Source organism: Notothenia rossii (assembly GCF_949606895.1).
Source record: "Notothenia rossii genome assembly, chromosome: 1".
NCBI classification, from domain to species: Eukaryota; Metazoa; Chordata; class Actinopteri; order Perciformes; family Nototheniidae; genus Notothenia; species Notothenia rossii.
The window spans coordinates 11,143,460-11,165,699 of NC_136912.1; the positions used below are offsets into that span (position 1 = coordinate 11,143,460).

The 22,240-nt window shown below is 40.8% G+C and overlaps 1 pseudogene across 1 annotated transcript; it reads left to right on the forward strand.

The window, feature by feature from the left end:
- Positions 1 to 6,100: 6,100 nt before the first annotated feature.
- On the forward strand, positions 6,101 to 21,046 carry LOC307039903 (perforin-1-like; annotated as a pseudogene). The gene is made up of 10 exons (XR_013810668.1): positions 6,101 to 6,226; positions 11,761 to 12,043; positions 12,224 to 12,303; positions 13,086 to 13,131; positions 13,758 to 13,900; positions 13,984 to 14,122; positions 17,431 to 17,511; positions 18,102 to 18,558; positions 19,687 to 19,780; positions 20,492 to 21,046. The product of XR_013810668.1 is annotated as a perforin-1-like (transcript).
- Positions 21,047 to 22,240: the final 1,194 nt, after the last annotated feature.

The following is a 22,240-nucleotide window of genomic DNA, read 5'->3' on the forward strand; positions in this document are numbered from 1 at the left end:
CAGCTGTGTTTTTGTCTTTTTTACAATGCAATGGATTTGGGTCATTCAAACTATTAAACAAAGCATTTAGACAACAGCAATTACACAACATATAAAAGAAAAGTAAATAAGATCTGTTAACACCTCAAGCCTGCAGGTTTGTTTGATTCATTCTGAAAATTGTATTCATTTTAAATACATTTAAAATATATTTATTACATTTTTTGTTCCAAAACAACAATTGGTCACAAAATATTTGTAAGGGATATTCCTACCATTAAGGAGGATTACATTTGAGTTTGATACATCTTTTTACATTTTCACTTTCTCATTCAACAGCGTGTTTTGTTTTTTTAGAAACATTCATTACAATGCACACCCATGTTCACCCTGCCAAACAAACATAGTTCTTTTATGATGGGATTTCTTGTAAGTCATGTGACACGCTGGAACACCTGGAATGTACATTGGGGTTTATTTATAGACCCAAATGTTGTCCACGTAGTCCTTGCTTATGCTTATCACCTTGACTGCACTGACGTCCCACACCTCTTCTGAAGGTTTGATGTCTGTGCATTTCCCTCAAAATCACAGATTCAAACGTAGGCTACCATGGGTCAAACATTTATTTGGTTGCAAATTAGAAACAGAACAAGTAGAAGATGGACTTGTAGTTGTTTGTTCACCCCTTTAAAGTCAAAACTGCTCCACCAAGTTGTAGGTTAACCCTTTGAGAAAAAGGCCTGAAAATCACAGCTGACTGGAAGAGAGAGGAGAACAATTTTAAAGTTTGACTGCAGCACGATGATTGGCTGCTGGAGATTGTGGTCAAATGTAATAGGTTAAAGAGCAGAAACTCTCCGAGTCAGATCATAAAGTGGTCCAGCAGACTGATTGGTGAGCCACAGCTAAACCTGGAGACCCTGTCCCTCAGGCAGTTACAGCGGTTATCCAGCTCCATATCAGACGATGACTCCCCCCTCTGCACTCAGAATTTAAGCTTCTTCCTTCGGGCCGGAGGTTAGTTGTCCCAAAGAGTAGAACGAAGCGGTATAAAAACAGTTTTATCCCAGCAGCTATTGCACAAATTAACACATCATAGGAGCGTCACACAGATGCCTATTTATTTATTTATTTAATTATGAATGTTTAATGTCCATGTATGTACTAGTGTTTTCCTTCTTAAATGTTTTTGAAATATTTTGAGATTTGACGGAGCAGGGTGTACTTGTACTTTTTACTAGTCCTTTTATTAGAGATGTGTCTGTTGTTTGTGTTTGTTTTTAGAGTGTGTCAGGGTGGATCCCTTGTCTTTTTCTCTGCAAACAAAATCGACCTGCAGGTACAAATAAAAAACCTGAACCTGAACTACGACACTTACCGGTAATTAAGAGACACAAAAATGGTCTTTTACAGAACAATAATTATGAATGTGAACCCGCTATTATCCCCCGTCTATATGCTGTATGACAAACACTAATGTCAACATGAGAGCACGGTAAATAAGCAGCACTGAGTCTCACACATGACCAACTCACATTTGTAAGAACTTGAAGAAACTCTCACTGCTCGACCACCAATTCTAACCTTTTCCATATCTCCTGATTTGTAAATTAAATTATTTTACAAAAGTAAGCACAGAAAGCAACAGTAAGACAAGTGGGCGGGGCTTATGTAAAAGAAACATATTATACTCACTTACTTAAATAATATCATTGTGTGATTCTTATTTGCTAATATTTATCTATATTTAGTCAAAGTCAGTCAAAGTCAACTTTATTGTCAATCTTCCAGTTTCTGCGTACAGAGAGAGAGAGATCGAAATACCGTTTCCCACAATCTCGAGTACAAAAACAAATATATATAAAATATATGTGTGCAAATATGTATATGTAATATACATAGAATCAAAGACACATTTTTACATGTGCACATTATTAAGACCTAAATAAAAACACAACAATCAATTTATACAAAATAACAGTCACTTCAATATTTGAGAATTGTCCATAGAACGTGCATTATTGCCAGATGTACTACTTCTCACACATCTTAGCTAAGCTTGGGAACATTCCTTATTAGGAAAATGTGTTGCAATGTTGTTAGTTACACTCTATGTGCATTGCACACCAACATTATGACCTTTAACTCAGGTGAACTGAGAACTTCCTGATATGGCCTCCCTAACCAACACAAACAAGCCTTTCATTATCACCAAGCTTCACCCTACACCTTTTACGCTGCTATGGACAATATGCACTAATATATCTGCACTAAGTAGACCCTCCAAAAAACGTGATTCTGCGATCGCAGAATTTACCGCATAATCAGCAAAATGGCGCAGATTTTTAAAAGGCCGCATATTTATCAAAAGGCCACTTAATCCCCGCATTTTTCCACACAAAATTGAGAAGAGAAAAAAAGTGAACTCGTCTTGACGTGACGTCATCAGCTCGCGCATCACAGTGTGTAAACAACACTTTTCACCAAGATGAAAAAATCTAATCCATCTCATTTACCGACGAGGGGGGGTGAGATTAAAATAGCCCAATTGCTTTTACAATAAAAAACATTGAATGTGTTTAATTGAATAGTAAAGGGGTTTAACGTTAGTGGCAGGTTGTGTGTGAGAGAAAATAAATAAGACAGCCCAATATTTTTAAAAATTGTTATTCTTTTTCCCCGTATATTAAGCATATTTCGCAACTTTCCGCATATTTCGCAACTTCCCGCAATTTCACCGCATAAAATCACATAAAAACCCCGCATGTTTAATCGCATAATCAAGGATTTAAGCCCGCGTTTTTCTGGAGGGTCTAACTAATGTACATTCTCAAATATTGAAGTGACTGTTATTTTTGTATATATTGATTGTTGAGTTTTTATTTAGGTCAATGTGTGCACATGTAAACATTTGTCTTTGACTGTGTATATACATACATATTTGCACACATATTTTTACATTTGATATGCTATATACATTGTTTTTATATTCGGGATTGTGGGAAACGCTATTTCGATCTCTCTGTCTGTACACACAAACTGTTAGATTGACATTAAAGTTGACTTTGAGACTTAATGCTCTCTGTATGACTGACTGAACTTTCTTGCAAGAAATAAAATACGACAAAGACAGCTGAATGGTTTGATTCTCTATCCACATTTGATAAATACATACCCACCACAGCTTAGAAGTCAATTGTGATGTCCATAACACAAACAAACGCCCAGTGACAGCAAAACAAGGACACATATGTCACCCTAAAAAATGTATGCTTATATAAACAGAGTGTCAAACACCTGTCAATTAAGATCCATGAGAAAACTGAAAAAACAATAAAACAAGACAAACCTCATAGCTGCAAAATGTCATCGGAAAAGAAAACACAAGCTTGGTGAATACCTCTGTGGCAGAATCATAAATAAAAAGCTGCAAAAAGAGTTAATGGAGAGGAAATTCAAAACTGTATTTATCGCTGACTTCACGCCAGCATCAGAACATCCAATCCACTTTATTTCTACAGCACATTTTAAAAACAGAGGGTTTGCCAAAGTGCTTCACAATGTACATAACATTATAACAAATATAATATTACAAGAATAGATAAAAGGCACACATAAGAATACATACAAGGCCCTAAAAGGCTATGGACAGACAATAAAAGCATACAAATAGGTAGAGCATACTGTAGTTCAGACTGACTCGAAAGCGAGGGAAAAGAGGTGGGTCTTTAGGCGGGACTTGAAAGTTTGAAAGGTGGGCGACAATATGACATGGGGGGGCAGGTCGTTCCAGAGCCTGGGGGCTACCGCTGAGAAGGCTCGGGGTGTTTCTCAATGTCGAGGAAAGCTGCTCCAGAGCCACTATTTCAAGGATACTACGTCATCGAGTCCCGCCGAAGGACTGTTCCAATGTCCAGGATACTTGGAATTCTACCGAGGCCGGCGGCCTTCTTTGGCGGAAATCGCGCTCCATTTAAGGCAGGCCACGCATATGACGCGCACCTGTTAGCCTGTTCCACCATTCTACGTTTTCTGAGGCTAGGAAGGATTCTTGCCTCGCTTCTGAAGGACCTGACTCGGAGGGACATGTCCTACCAAGGAAGCGTCCTCGACATTGAGAAACACCCTATAGTCGCGTTCACACCTCAGTACTTTTCCCACTTTAGTTCCGATATAATTCCGAAATGTCGTGTTCACACCAAAAAGAGCCGGAACTAAAATGAGTTAATCAGAACCTTTTTTACCCCCTTTTCCGCCCCTGCTAGAGAGCAGGTACTTTCGTGGGAGAAAAAGGTTCCTATATCTGATTGGCTGGGCGGATTGCAAACCACGCAACGTAAAACTCCCAAAAAGATTTGTGAAGCCGCCATTTTATTATCCTCGCATGAAGCTGATGGGAGTCCCAGCAGCTTCTACTGAAGCCAGTCCCCAACTCCAGGGACTTCCGGCCGGGGACTTTGGCTGGCAGTATACGCCGTAAAGTTGTTTGCGGCCTGCCAGTAAACCCAAAGCAGAAGAAGAAGAGGTGACGTCAGCGGCTTAATTTGCCTAATCCTCCCTCAGGGACTTATTCCGGTGTGAACGCGATCTTTACTTAGTTCATAAGAACTAAAGAGTTCTCATGAACCTTTGTGGGAAAAGTAATGCGGTGTGAACGCACCTTATGTCTCCCCTGGCTGAGTTTGTGTGTTATTGTTTTACACGTTTCTAGCATTTAAGGCTAATCTCTTATCTTTTCCCCCGGGGTCGTGGCTTCAAATGTAAATGTCCACTTGGACGACTTAAAGGGGACCTATCATGTAAACGGTCTGCAGAGTCAAAAACCCTCAAAGTACACCCTTTAGCGAGTAAAACTCTAGCACAGAAAAGACCCGTCTATGCTGCCCCAAAACGCCTCGTTGGAGATTCTTTTTCTTCCGGGAACCAAGTGACGTAACGACGTCCAAATGGACCAATCCGTGGAGCTCCTCACACACACAGACGTATCTTTTCTCAACCGCAATACACAATCATCTTATCTTTTCTCAGCCGCAGGTGCGTGGATCTACACGCAGCACACTAACGTGTGTGTGCTCAGGCTGAGTTTCAACGTGTCTCGCTGTCTCGCAGTCACGCAGCAACCAGGAAACGACACCAGTAATCCAGCTCACACTGTCGGCTCCTCGAGTCTCAAAGGGCGGAGCAGCGAACCCTGCAACGTCCCGCCAACACGGCACCCAGACCCCACTCAGCGTTCTCATCTGTTTGTCATTACTGGTGTCATTTCCCTTGTAACACATAAACACTGATGTTCTGCTGTAACGGTGGTAGACCATAGTGGTAGACTCATCAGAACAGAGTGGGCGAGCTGACCAATCAGAGCACAGTGGGCTCACAGGGAGGGGGGGGGGGGGGGGGGCAGGAGCTCCAACAAGCCTTGTAGGACAGAGAGTGAACACACATACTATACAGAGATGCTGTATGAGAAACCAATGTGATTTTTGAACATTGAACAATGTAAATCTATTCTAGTAGACCTCAACAATGGAATTATGATCAGTAGAAATGACCATGACATGGGACCTTTAAGACTCTTTAACACAAATTTAACCTGAGATTTCACTCTGTATTTAATTTAAAGATTGACTGATGCACAAAAGAGTGCTGCAGTCTAACTTGTTTAAATTGTGGGACCCTGTATCTCAGAGTTTTAATGTTGACAATTCTTGCTTGAGGACATGCTTGGGGTCAGAGATGAAGTTGAAGCGTAAGTTCAGTCAGGAAGACTGGCTATACATTCATTCCCTCCTCAGCTTCATATAATCAGCTCATGATGGGTGTCCATCTTTAAAGTCAGGTTACCAAACCATGACATTAAGGAAAAAGACAGAATTGACTAAAAGAAAGCCTCATTTAGAATTGCCAATTAAAACAAGTCTAAAATGTGTTCGACTTGTAAATGTCTACTGATTTTTGTCATTGAAGTTAGTCAGCATATTTAGCAAGAGGTCCTTTGCGTTCATTTTGATTTCCATTTCCTTTATACTACTGTATATATTATACTATTATAACTTGAACCTTAAACCAGGATGTGAATCAATGCTCAGCTTTTACTGTCCTTATCTCCTCAGATTTGATACTCCCTTTGTTCCCTTCATTTCTTCAAAAGAAAGCGATAAGATATAAAAGGCTTCATCCTCTCTTTCCTGGTCAGATTGTGAAGACTAGAAGAGGAGACGCAGCATCAACTTTCTTTGTGGAACAGGTAGAACATTTTGTGCCTTTTCTTCTTTATTAGTGAAGCAGAAGCCTTGATTCTATTCTCAAAAGCAGCTGATGCTTTAAGCGTTTAAAGTTCCAGGTTGTAAATGCTTGACTGAATAAATGTAAGGTTTAAAACCCACTTTATCAGTTGTATATATATTAAATATGCAATTGTAATTTGCCTTCATACAGCGCATCTACTGCTGCTTTTGGCAACAGAGCTAGTTCCAGCTATAGGGTCACCTCTAAGAAAAAAAGCACAAATTAATGCATTTATATTTATTTATTTAAGTTGTGTGTGAAAGGTTTTGGCAATTTCATTTGATTTTTATTTGTTCCGTTCATGGTATGCACAACTTAATGTATAATAATTGTTTATGAAACATGTCTCTGTAAACACACCATTGACCGAAAAGGAGCAGGGAAAAGAAAATAATCTTATATGACCCAAACATAACAGTATCGTAGGATAATAAGAGAAACACAAAAACTTACTACAAGAAATACTTAGTTCCCACTTGACAGCTAACGGAAAGAAACTAAACAAACAACAACACCGAAACATGAAATGAAATGATGTAAAAAAAAAATGAAAAAAAACACAAATCAGTGGGCTTTTTTTGCAGTTGCAGTTTTTCTGGAAACGGAAACTGGAAATGTAATTTTCTTTTTACTTGTGTGTCAATTTGCTCTGTCCTTCTAAGGGCTGTTAGGTAACAGGTGCATTGGCTTATGGAGTAATATTTGTTACTAGAGTTCCTAAAATCATTCCCGAAGCAAGACATCAGAATCTTAATTATTAAACAAATAAATCAAAGTCAGCGATGTGGTCGCTCAGGATATTAACACAGTGATACAATAATATTGCATTACATGGATAAAATCAATTAGACTGAAGAATTGTTATTTCAATTTTTTAATATATAGTCAATAATACAAGTGATATTTTCCCCACATCTTCTAGGTGTTTTGTTTTAGAGCCCACATCGTCTCCAATGTGTGGTAGCCTTAAACGAAGGATGGGATCCACATATCAGGAAACACTTTAGTTCACCCAGAAAAATACTAAGACGATTCAAACTTCTAATAAGAGACACTTGCTGTATACAGAGTGTGCAGATATAGATGCTAAGGCCTGCCAGGAACAGACATATCTCATTGTGCAGAAATAGTAATACAACTATAAAAAAAGAGAAACTGTGCCGTCAGTAATAAACCCAAAGCCTCAACGCTTATCTTTGCAGTATTTATACAGGGTACCAGGAAACTAGACATTTATTTATCAAAGGGGAAGATAAAACTGTGTAAACCATTAATCAGTTACCTTTTCAACCAGATAATACCAACAATAGAGATAAACACAATACTCACAGGTATCTTTGTTCACACCTCAAAAACTGAAGCACAGAGAAAAGACTCATCATCACACATCTCCTAAAGACTTTACAGACTGAACAGCCTGAGAAACGCTGCTGAAAAATAACGATAATAACCAGGGCTGCACATAACTGGTGCGCATGCGCACCTCCGCCAAAAAAAGAGCACCGGGTCATTTGAAAAAAGGCGCATTTGCGTACCAACCATAGATTGTATATATACCAACATTGAGAGAGAGAGAGGGAGAGAGAGAAGAGGAGAGAGAAGAGAGAAGAGAGAGAGAGGGAAATATATTTGCGAGTTGCATATGAACCTATGATATGAACTCAGGGTTGGTCCGTAGCACTGGCGTAATAGATGTTCGCCTAGGGCGCCAGATCTGGGAAGGCGCTGCTCTGGTAGCTCTGGGAGGGGAAAAAAACATTTTTGACCATTGGTGCTCATCCTAATTTTCGGCCTTGATGTAACAATATTGATAATTAAGTAAATGTAACACCCTTTTCTCCCCGGTTACACTTTTCATTTGCCCTGTACGATGGGCGCTGTAAGTGATGAAAATGGGGGATGTTGGCTTATCTGGCGCCCGCAGCTCTCAGCCAAAATGCGAATGAGCGAGGGAGAGAGGGAGGGTGCACCGGTACCGGTGTTGTGTCAAATGATGCCCCCCCATCATAAAATGCCCCCCTTGTCACGGGAACGCGCATTTCTAAATGACACGTTTACACCTTAAAACGATGTTTAAAACGAAAAGTAAACGTTCAGGGATGGAAGGCTGACAGGCAGCTAGGCCATCCAGTTATTTTAGCCGGGCCGGCTCAGATGATTGGTCTTGGTTTTCACAGCGCCACAGCTTCCACAGATGATATATTTGTATATATGTATTGTCAAAGCATTTAATATATTCATTGCTATCGGGAACCTGTTAAACCCCGAGCCTGAAAATGACATTCCCAGAACAAATGACCATATCTTCCCTTCTAAAAGGGTTAAATTAATAATCTTCTCTCAAAGCAAGGTTACACCTGTGAGTTGGATGTAGAAGTGTCAGAATCAATATAGATGTTTTTATTTTAAAGTAAATTCAGATTGAACACAGTAAAAAAATGTTAATTATTGTGTCCGTCCAAAAAAAAAAAGATACTTATAGTGAAAACCACCCTTGAATTATGGGATGGTAGCCTAAAAGCTTTAGGAATCCAAACTACAACATATAATAAGTACCCTGTATCAAGATTGATGCAAAACAAGTGAAATTTGACCTTTTTAGAGAGATTTAGCAAAAAAAAACACTTCCGGGGCCATTTGGGTGGATTTGACCTATATCTGGCCCCCCTTGTTTGATTTTGCTGATTGACATCTCTTTCTAACCGTCAGAGCCAATGGAATCGAGGGGTATTCCCACATACTCCTTATTTGGTATTAGGCTTGTTTGAGACAAGCGAGACCTGCGCAGTTGCGATCAACGTCTTGCTAGTGCGTTGCATGATGGTTAGTCATTTTGTCCGACTTGCTCTGGAGGCTCGCTCACATGAGACGTTGAGATCTCGCGGGACAAAGACGCCCGCAGCCTTGAGAGCGAGGCGCGGCGAGGCGCGGCGAGGCGGCGCAGTTCCTCTCCACGGGCTGCGGAAGCGAAATGTTTGATGGGAAACGACTCGCTGGTATCTCGAGCTGAACACTCATTGGTGGGTTTTACCACGTGCTGCTGATGAAGCTCTCCAATTGGCTCGGCAAAAGTTTGTTGTTGTTTTGTGTCAGTTTTACGTCGCCACTTCCAGTCAAATTTTTCATCATTGTTCCACAATGTTTATCATCATGAAATTAATATCTATATATGTTATACTATACTTGCACTGCTTACCGTTTTCATACTTTATATATTTTAGCATATTCATACACACTGTTCATACTGCTCACAGGCTGCTGTGTATATCTAGTGTATTCATACCCCTCACTGTTTATTCATCATTCAATTCATTCTATATTTTATTCTGTAGATTGTGTACATTACTTTTCACTTTACTGCTTGTTGCACTCCTGGTTGGAAGCTAAACTGCATTTCGTTGTCTCAGTACCTGTAATATGTGCAATAACAATAAAGTTGAATCTAATCTTGAGCAGGAACAAATGTATTTACTTATTACATATCTGACATTAACGATTAAACACATGTGTGCATTCTTTATAAATGCAAACCGAGTCAAGCCGACTCCGGAGGCGGCAGTATGCACCTTAAAGTTGTTTGCAATCCGCCAAAAAACCGAGAGAAGAAGAAGAAGAAGAAGCCAACTCCGAGCTGTCCGACTTCAGGCGAGCTTTTTGAGACCTCCCCGGCTGCGATCGGCTATTCTCGTCTACTTTCGAGGTGAGCCGCAGCTCGTCTCAAACAAGCCTAATGTGTGTGTGTGAGACTGCCGCATAGCCAAGACCGGAAGCAGTGATAACTCTGGTGGCTACCATTAGCAGCTAACTTTTATCCTCCGATTTTTACATAAAAATGGAATTATGGATTATAAATTTTAAAAAGTATTAACCAGAAACATTATCAACCTATGGATTAACCGATTCAGCCGCGTTTTTTCTTAAATATTAAGATCCCCTGAATATAAAATAAAAATATTGTGTCCTGAAAGAAAAAAAAAAAAAGGACCCGCCGAGGGGGTCCTTGGGGCTTAACAGGAGCATTCCATGGAATATGACAAAAAGTGTTTCTGAAGTGAATTACCTACCCCACCTTTAAGGAGCACTGGCTGGCACACAGATGGAACCACTGGTGTTAAAATGATTGCCCCATTCTCCCAAAAACCTGCTCTTCAGTCAGTGGTGCAGTGTTTTCCTGCTTTTTAAAGGGCATTATTCAGATGTAGTAAGATGTAAGATCAGGCTAGCGTTTGTAGGGGGCGCCAAGGCTCTTTTGGACAGGCATTAGCTCACAATGTCCCACCGCGACTAAAATACATGATTGTTAAATTTGTCAATTGGACCGAGGGGTTAGGCGTTGCGGATCGAGGGTTAACACATCTGTTTCCTGCTGACAAGCTCGCACAGCAATGTATCTTTTCTTTTCTATATAACAAATAAGATAATATAAGAAAGTAATTTATTGATCCCAATTTGAGAAGTGTTTGTGCAGCAGCAGCAGCATAAAAAGACATGGCATTATACAATACAAATTAAAAGACGAGAAATAAACAAGACAGTAGAAAATATACATGTTGAATTTACAAATGAACTATAACAAGATATAAAGCAAGGTATTATATATACAAAAGTATCAGGGTTCTTACGGTCATTAAAACCCTGGAAAAGTCATGGAAATTCAAAAAATGCAAATTCCAGGCCCTGGAAAAGTTATGGAAAACAATATTTTCCCCAAAATGTTGGAAAAGTCATGAAAATTTAAATAAAGTTGCATCAAAAATAATCTATATTTTAGCTAATCGCCGAAATAGTAATACTATAATGATAATACATACTGTATGTATAGTAATGAAACATAATATGGCATTTAACTGACGAGGTATTTTGCTGGTGAGAGATGTTAGTTCCTTTAGCCTATAGAAGCTAGTAAGCCTATTATTTGATTTGTTTTAGATAGAAACAACATTTTTCATATGCAGACCTTATTTTCCTGTTCCATTTTAAAATAAACCATTTTCAGTGGTAACGCTGAGAAAGAGTAATTTATTTGGTCATGGAAAATTAGGTAAAGGTCATGGAGAAGTCATTGAAAATCATTGGTGAAAAAGTGTATGAACCCTGAAGTATGTGACAGATGGAATTTTAAATATGTACTGAATATATAAATGTAAAATATACAGTGTGATTTTATTCCAAGAGAAACTATGGAGCCCCTAATAGACCCCCACACACACAACAACACAAACTACACTACAACACCCCTTGTTGTGAAATACAAATGATGTACAATATATATATATATGCCGTTAATAACTGAAATATATACCTGGCTGCTACATCTTCAAAACTGTTACAGGATGCGTATTTTGTAAATTGTGTAATACAAATATTTTTGTATGCATGCTTCTTAGTTAACATTAAGTTGTCTTTGGTTCTTTTCTGCTACAAATGTAAATGTCCCCTCTGTGGGACGAATAAAGTTATTCTGATTCTCTCTTTGTCTTTCTTTTAATTCAGGTTCTCTTTGACTCCAGCCATGCTCTCCTTTTCCTCCCCCCCCCTCCTCCACCTGAGTGTCCTGCTCTTTCTGTCGTCCTCTGTCCTCTCCTGTGGCATTGGGAACTACAGCCAGTGTCACACCGCCCCCTTCGTCCCGGGACACAACCTGGTGGGGGAGGGCTTCGATGTGGTCACCCTGCAGCGTAAAGGAGCCTACATGATCGACGTGAAGACCTACATGACCCCCGCTGGCACCTGTACGCTCTGCTCCAACCCCCTTCAGGGCCACCAGCTGCAGAAAGTAATAGAGTAAACAATAAGGAGCTTTTACAGTTGCAATACTGAATAATAAACAGGGGGGGGGGTCTACTAGCGGCCGTGGTGGTTGTATAGTCTGACCGCTGCAGGAAGGAAGGACCTGCGGTATCTCTCCGTGAGACAGTAATGAATAAAAGAAAACATGGTGCATTTTCTGTTTCAGCTGCCAGTCTCTGCCGTGGACTGGCGAGCGTTCAGCCGGTGTAACGCTGACCTCTACAGCAGCTCACACACCGACGTCAGGTATCAAAGCACTCATTGGTAGAATGTAATTAAGTGCATTTACTTCATTTGAGTATTCAAGATTCAAAGGTTTTACATGCACAAAGCTACGGTGCAGAAATGGCAATTACATTTTTCTGAGCTGAGCTCCTCCAACAATGCAACATACATAATAAAATACAAAAATACAAAATAAAAAGTAGTGCTATATACATGTCAATGGAGTATTGCAACAAAGTACACTTTGGAAGGTACACTTTGGAAGGTACTTGCACTTGAACTGAGTATTTTTTACACTTTTACTCCATTACATTTGTCTGACAGATTTAGTTACTTTACAGGTTGCGATTATTTGCTAGTACTAAATATAAATGAACTCTAAATAAACTCTGACATGTAGTTTTATAGATATATATCTTGCAGCAGTGTACACAAGCATATAAATACAGTATCCATAACCCAGCAACTATATTTTGATGCTGATACAAACAGTTAGAAAATACATGTAAATAGATTTGACTAAAAGTTAAAGCAAGAGGACTCTGTAATATTGGTTGGAGTGTAATTATTTGCATCAAATTAGTCTTGGTAAGAAATCTGACATAAAAGTCATTTTTAATATTGTGTAACCTTTTTTTATTTTTTGACAGCTCAACCCATTCATTGCCTGCAGATCACATTGAATGCTAAAGTCATAAAACTATAGTTTGGTCTCAATTGTATCTATACAGACCTGACCTGAAAGAAACTGACCTTTAAAATGAAAAAGCATTATTGACGAGTCTTCTAAATTGTGTCCACAGCTCACTGATTCACACGCACACCTCGCAGGACAGTAACGACTGGACGGTAGGAAACTTCTCACAGCTGTTAATTACAAGGAAATTGACATAACTGATCTATATATAGATTTTTCTCTCATTAACCACTGAAATGTGTCTCTTTTTTCCTCAAGTTGGTTGGGAAAAAACACACATTGCCATATGTTAATAATATCGTACTTCTATAGTTTGTTAGCTGTAATTGGCCCTTCATAGTGTAGATTTGACAGATAGTCTTCTGATATCTTCGACTGTCATTATGTGTATATTTAACTTTAAAATTCTGTTTTTATTTTCAATTTGAAATGTTTATTTTGTACTCCTTTTCATTGTGTGCAATACCTGGTTTACGTGCTGCTGTAACAAAATGTTTTCCCGAATTTGGATCAATAAAGTATATCTTATCTTATTTTATCTTACAACAACAATGATATAGTTAAAGTACGTTGCTGCCCATATACGATACAGATATACAGTATGACATCAGTGTATTAAAAGGGTTTTATGGCTCATATAATTTTGAATCAGCTGTTATACTTCCAGGAGTAGTGTATTGCGAACTAATGGTTGTATACATAAATGATTACCTTCAATACAGTATATCATGCTGATGATTATAGGTTGACATAAAGCAGCTTTTACTTCGAATTTCAGGTTGGCCTAGATGTCAAGAAGTATGTGACTGCGGGGCTGGAGGTGGGAGGAACCAAGTCCTCAGCGTATAAGTTCTCTTCAGAAAGAACCAGAGAGGACCGCTACTCCTTCAGCACCCACAGGGTCACCTGCAACCACTATGGGTACGCTGTGAACACCTGAAACACCCAGGAGTTTGGATTAAAGTTTTTGAAGAAAATTAACTAATCTGTGTCTTTGTGTGCAGTTACCGTGTGTCCCTCAGACCGCCCCTCAGCTCTGAGTTCACTAAAGATTTGGAGAGGCTGCCGAGTTCCTACAACTCCTACACCAGGACTCAGTTCAGTGATCTCATACACACCTACGGCACTCACTACATCCGCCAGGTAAACACACACACACACACACACACACACACACACACACACACACACACACACACACACACACACACACAGACAGACAGACAGACAGACAGACAGACAGACAGACAGACAGACAGACAGACAGACAGACAGACAGACAGACAGACAGACAGACAGACAGACAGACAGACAGACAGACAGACAGACAGACAGACAGACAGACAGACAGACAGACAGACAGACAGACAGACAGACAGACAGACAGACAGACAGACAGACAGACAGACAGACAGACAGACAGACAGACAGACAGACAGACAGACAGACAGACAGACAGACAGACAGACAGACAGACAGACAGACAGACAGACAGACAGACAGACAGACAGACAGACAGACAGACAGACAGACAGACAGACAGACAGACAGACAGACAGACAGACAGACAGACAGACAGACAGACAGACAGACAGACAGACAGACAGACAGACAGACAGACAGACAGACAGACAGACAGACAGACAGACAGACAGACAGACAGACAGACAGACAGACAGACAGACAGACAGACAGACAGACAGACAGACAGACAGACAGACAGACAGACAGACAGACAGACAGACAGACAGACAGACAGACAGACAGACAGACAGACAGACAGACAGACAGACAGACAGACAGACAGACAGACAGACAGACAGACAGACAGACAGACAGACAGACAGACAGACAGACAGACAGACAGACAGACAGACAGACAGACAGACAGACAGACAGACAGACAGACAGACAGACAGACAGACAGACAGACAGACAGACAGACAGACAGACAGACAGACAGACAGACAGACAGACAGACAGACAGACAGACAGACAGACAGACAGACAGACAGACAGACAGACAGACAGACAGACAGACAGACAGACAGACAGACAGACAGACAGACAGACAGACAGACAGACAGACAGACAGACAGACAGACAGACAGACAGACAGACAGACAGACAGACAGACAGACAGACAGACAGACAGACAGACAGACAGACAGACAGACAGACAGACAGACAGACAGACAGACAGACAGACAGACAGACAGACAGACAGACAGACAGACAGACAGACAGACAGACAGACAGACAGACAGACAGACAGACAGACAGACAGACAGACAGACAGACAGACAGACAGACAGACAGACAGACAGACAGACAGACAGACAGACAGACAGACAGACAGACAGACAGACAGACAGACAGACAGACAGACAGACAGACAGACAGACAGACAGACAGACAGACAGACAGACAGACAGACAGACAGACAGACAGACAGACAGACAGACAGACAGACAGACAGACAGACAGACAGACAGACAGACAGACAGACAGACAGACAGACAGACAGACAGACAGACAGACAGACAGACAGACAGACAGACAGACAGACAGACAGACAGACAGACAGACAGACAGACAGACAGACAGACAGACAGACAGACAGACAGACAGACAGACAGACAGACAGACAGACAGACAGACAGACAGACAGACAGACAGACAGACAGACAGACAGACAGACAGACAGACAGACAGACAGACAGACAGACAGACAGACAGACAGACAGACAGACAGACAGACAGACAGACAGACAGACAGACAGACAGACAGACAGACAGACAGACAGACAGACAGACAGACAGACAGACAGACAGACAGACAGACAGACAGACAGACAGACAGACAGACAGACAGACAGACAGACAGACAGACAGACAGACAGACAGACAGACAGACAGACAGACAGACAGACAGACAGACAGACAGACAGACAGACAGACAGACAGACAGACAGACAGACAGACAGACAGACAGACAGACAGACAGACAGACAGACAGACAGACAGACAGACAGACAGACAGACAGACAGACAGACAGACAGACAGACAGACAGACAGACAGACAGACAGACAGACAGACAGACAGACAGACAGACAGACAGACAGACAGACAGACAGACAGACAGACAGACAGACAGACAGACAGACAGACAGACAGACAGACAGACAGACAGACAGACAGACAGACAGACAGACAGACAGACAGACAGACAGACAGACAGACAGACAGACAGACAGACAGACAGACAGACAGACAGACAGACAGACAGACAGACAGACAGACAGACAGACAGACAGACAGACAGACAGACAGACAGACAGACAGACAGACAGACAGACAGACAGACAGACAGACAGACAGACAGACAGACAGACAGACAGACAGACAGACAGACAGACAGACAGACAGACAGACAGACAGACAGACAGACAGACAGACAGACAGACAGACAGACAGACAGACAGACAGACAGACAGACAGACAGACAGACAGACAGACAGACAGACAGACAGACAGACAGACAGACAGACAGACAGACAGACAGACAGACAGACAGACAGACAGACAGACAGACAGACAGACAGACAGACAGACAGACAGACAGACAGACAGACAGACAGACAGACAGACAGACAGACAGACAGACAGACAGACAGACAGACAGACAGACAGACAGACAGACAGACAGACAGACAGACAGACAGACAGACAGACAGACAGACAGACAGACAGACAGACAGACAGACAGACAGACAGACAGACAGACAGACAGACAGACAGACAGACAGACAGACAGACAGACAGACAGACAGACAGACAGACAGACAGACAGACAGACAGACAGACAGACAGACAGACAGACAGACAGACAGACAGACAGACAGACAGACAGACAGACAGACAGACAGACAGACAGACAGACAGACAGACAGACAGACAGACAGACAGACAGACAGACAGACAGACAGACAGACAGACAGACAGACAGACAGACAGACAGACAGACAGACAGACAGACAGACAGACAGACAGACAGACAGACAGACAGACAGACAGACAGACAGACAGACAGACAGACAGACAGACAGACAGACAGACAGACAGACAGACAGACAGACAGACAGACAGACAGACAGACAGACAGACAGACAGACAGACAGACAGACAGACAGACAGACAGACAGACAGACAGACAGACAGACAGACAGACAGACAGACAGACAGACAGACAGACAGACAGACAGACAGACAGACAGACAGACAGACAGACAGACAGACAGACAGACAGACAGACAGACCAGTGTATCCATTTAGAGAGGTTTGAAATGCATTAGAATGTTGATGTTATTTTTCTGTTTTGTGAGTAAATAATAAAGGGAACGTTTTACACATTATTTTTTTGTCTCCACAACATTGTACTTCCTTCAGGTTTACCTCGGGGGGCGACTCAGGCGAGTCACAGCTTCACGGACCTGTTTGTCCACTCTGAACGGACTCACCTCAAATGAGGTACAAAAAACCCACATGTCTTTACAGTCTGCACGGAAACAAATTACTGTCTGCCACTATTGGAGTATGAATGTGTGTTAGCGTGAGGCAATGCACGGTGGCCGACAGGTGCAAACAATGGAGATGTTTCTTCATTTGCATGTGTTTTGGCACATTTGTGGCAAAACATAATCATACTTAGGTGAAAGTACAAAATTACTAGCATCAAAATATACTTGAAGTACATAAAGTGCATATTATATACTTCATATTAGTGATTTATAACCATTGATGCATTATATATATACTTTAATGTTGCAGTTGGTAAAAGTGGTGATGATTGTATATACTCAAAACATATATCAATATGTGTGTAAGTAGTTTAATTTATAATAATCCATTATTATCTTTTAGTTGTTATGTATGTATAACTCAAAGACAAAGTAGCTACCAATTGAGTTGTCAAATAAATTGGTGGAGCAGAAGAAAATTGAAATATTCAAGTAAGAGTAGTCAAAGAATTATCTTAACTACAGAAGTTAAGTAAATGTGCTTAGCTAAATCCTTTCACCCACTATAAATCCCATCTTTGTGCCCCTCCTGTCCTTCAGGTCCACTCCTGCCTCTCAGTAGGAGTCTCTGTGGGTCTGGGGATGGTCAGTTTATCAGCCAGCCAAAAATCGTGCAGCAAAGTGCTGGAGAACAAGGACCTCTCCACCTCATTCAGTTCCGGTCTCCGGGGGAGTTTTCTCTCTCCCGTAACGACTCTAAGGGCTACTTGAACTGGCTGAAGTCCCTCAAGGAGCACCCGGACGTGGTCTCGTACTCCCTGAGGCCGATGTACGAGCTGATGCCCCTGGAGACCCAGAGGGCGGGGATGAAGGCCGCCATAGAGCAGTATTTAGAGGACAATGCTGTGAAGAAGTCTTCCATAGTCACCAACTGTGGGGGGGGCACTCCTAACCTGGCCCCCAACTGCTGTCCTCAAAAGGCCTCGAGGGGAAAGCTGGAGGTGATCATCATCCGAGGCTGGAACCTGAAAGGGGATCTGACCGGCAGGACGGAGAGGTGAGGAGGGGCATGTAGACCTGGAGGAGGTTTATCAAACAGCTGGGCTTCTAATCAGAGGTGGGAAGCAGTGGAGTACAAATACTTCATTACTGTACTTAAGTACATGTTTCTGGTATCAGTCAGTACTCCACTACTTATTTATCTCACGACTTTTTACTTTTACTTCTTACATTTTGAACACAAATACCTGTATTTTCTACTTCTTACATTTTCCAAACAGGCTGGTTCCTTTAGTTTGAATGTGTGTTTGGTGGCGTGATCATTATTATTCAGAGTCATTGCGTGCCTATTGATTTGAACACGATCCGTGTATCCATCATTTCCTGGTCTTCTCTAAAGAAGAGGGACCAATGAAAACGATGTCATGTTGCCGTTGTTCAGCATGGAAACATTCATTAGCTAACAATGACATTATTGTTCTATTAATATAAAGGGAGCTCAGGTACTCTTTAAAACAGCTGCTAGTTATGGGTACTTTTTACTGAAGTACATTTCAAAGCCCATACTTCTTTACTTTTACTTGAGTAAAGAAGTTTAGTCAGTACTTCCAATTTTACCAGAGTATTTTTAAACATGAGTATCTGTACTTCTACTTAAGTAAAGGATGTGTGTACTTTTGCCATCTCTGTCCATTATAAGCAGGCACGCAATGACTCTAAATAATAAAAGTAGAGAGTTGAAAGTACAGGTATTTGTGTTAAAAATGTAAGAAGTAAAAGTTGTCAGAAAAATAAGTGTCGGAGTAAAGTACTGATACCAGAAAAATACACTTCAGTAGAGTAACAAAGTATTTGTACTCCACCTCTGATAATGGGATTTTGTAATCAGGATACAAAAAAGAGGCAACTGAAAAGACATAAGAGGATCAATCTCAATGTAGGGCGACCTTTACTTGAATCTTCAATTAGCTATTTGAACTTTATAACCAAAAATAAACAATAAAAGTGGGTTTGTAATCAAGTTTTCTGTATTATTTGAGATGCATTCCTTTGATCTTTAGACATATTTTCTCGATTTGTATTCAGTTTTTTATCAGAGGATGGATTTTATTTCGCTATGTTGCTGTATATTCCTGTGAACATTGGTATTAATCCCCCTGGTGCTTTTTCATTTTTTTTCTCACAGCTATGCTAAGATGACGTACGGATCCTTACACTACAGGACTCACATGATCCGGTCAAACGACCCCCGGTGGAACTCTCGTTATAACCTGGGAAAGGTCGGTAAATCTGCTCATTACCAGCGGTAAAATGTATACATTTACTTTAAAGAACTCTATGTTTTTAAAAATACACAAATACTTCTTCTTCCATTTGGCGATTATTTTACAGCAGATGTTCCTATAGCTACTTGAAGATTTTGATTATTAATACCAAATATAAATGTCAGGTGTTCCAATGTCTTATATTCCGGTTGGCATTGTTACACAGGTGAGAGGTGAGAGGGATCTTTACACAGACAAAAACAGTGGAGTGATGAGGAGGTGTCGGCGTTCTGGTGATTTACTCGGAAGACTTCAGTAGAAGCTGCTGGGACTCCCAGCAGCTTCTACTGATCGCGATCGGCTCTTAGTTCCATGGGGGTACTAATTGCTGGGAACTATACGGCAAAGTACTTGGTATGAAAGCGGCTAAAGGTGCTCTAGGAGGAGATTCAGATGATAAGGAGCGGGGGTTACCTTGGTTGGTTATTGGCTAACTGTTACACAAGCCAAACATTATGACATCATAAAGTGGCCAAAATCTGATCAGCTCATTTTCAGACAGGTTTTTACATAAATTGATCAGCACAAAAAGAGAGAGAATCTTTCTTCCTGAAACTTTCAGAATCTCTTTACACAGAGGGGACACATGTTGATTTAGAAAAGACAATAAGTGACCTTTAAATGTTAGTTCAATAACCGATATATTCATTCCTTTTTTTTGTGAAGGTGGACACACATGGGGGTTTGAAAGTCGAGGTCTGGGACAAGGATTTAAACTTTGATGACCATCTGGGATCATGTGTGGTGTACCTGAGACAGGGGACACACAGGCACTCATGTCGGGCCAAAAAAGGCGGCTTCGAGTTCCAGTACACCCTGACCTGCGACCCTCACCTGACCGGAGACAGGTGCAACCGCTACAAACCCTCTCCAAAGTGAGGGAGGAAGTATGGGGCTTCACTTTTCAGAAATTCTGCTTGTTTACCTTTTAAATTCAAACTAAAATCACATTTAGCCATCTATTTCTAAAGTCAAAATGAATGTCACTGTGTCGAAATTGAAATGGAGACTAAAAGAAAAAAGGCTGATAATAATAATATTTGTATAAAATGGAAGAAGTGCATAATTCTAATGAAAAGAGCTGTGTCTTACTTTCCAGATTAGTAATACTAATATCTGGTTTGGATTAGGAATCAACATGTCTGACTTTTCAACAGAGAATGCTGAATTGTTGTCTAAATATTTCATATTAAATGAAAGGTGGACTGAAACGAATGAAAACAGCTGTGTTTTTGTCTTTTGTACAATGCAATGGATTTGGGTCATTCAAACTATTAAACAAAGCATTTAGACAACAGCAATTACACAACATATAAAAGAAAGTAAATAAGATCTGTTAACACCTCAAGCCTGCAGGTTTGTTTGATTCATTCTGAACATTGTATTCATTTTAAATACATTTAAAATATATTTATTACATTTTTTGTTCCAAAACAACAATTGGTCACAAAATATTTGTGAAGGATATTCCTACAATTAAGGAGGATTACATTTGAGTTTGATACATCTTTTTACATTTTCACTTTCTAATTCAACAGCGTGTGTTTCGTTTTTTTAGAAACAATCATTACAATGCACACCCATGTTCGCCCTGCCAAACAAACATAGTTCTTTTATGATGGGATTTCTTGTAAGTCATGTGACACGCTGGAACACCTGGAATGTACATTGGGGTTTAGTTATAGACCCAAATGTTGTCCACGTAGTCCTTGCTTATGCTTATCACCTTGACTGCACTGATGTCCCACACCTCTTCTGAAGGTTTGATTTCAGTGCATTTCCCTCAAAATCACAGATTCAAACGTAGGCTACCATGGGTCAAAAATGGATTTGATTGCAAATTAGAAACAGAAAAAATAGAAGATGGACTTGTAGTTGTTTGTTCACCCCTTTAAAGTCAAAACTGCTCCACCAAGTTGTAGGTTAACCCTTTGAGAAAAAGGCCTGAAAATCACAGCTGACTGTAAGAGAGAGGAGAACAATTTTAAAGTTTGATTGCAGCACAATGATTGGCTGCTGGAGATTGTGGTCAAATGTAATGATGTAATGTCATCATGAGCTGATTATATGAAGCTGAGGAGGGAATGAATGTATAGCCAGTCTTCCTGACTGAACTTCAACTTCATCTCTGACCCCAAGCATGACCTCAAGCATGAATGGTCAACATTAAAACACCTTATTGGAGCTCCTGAAACGGATTGGTCCATTGGGTCGTCGTTACGTCACTTGGTTCCCGGAAAAAAAAGAGAAATCTCCAACGAGGCGTTCTGGGGCAGCATATACAGATCTTTTCTGTGTTAGAGTTTTACTCGATACAGGGTGTACTTTGAGGGTTTGTGACTCTGCAGACCGTTTACATGCATAAAAACCTTCATAACACACAAGGGGACGGGTAATAACCAGAAAAGCATGACA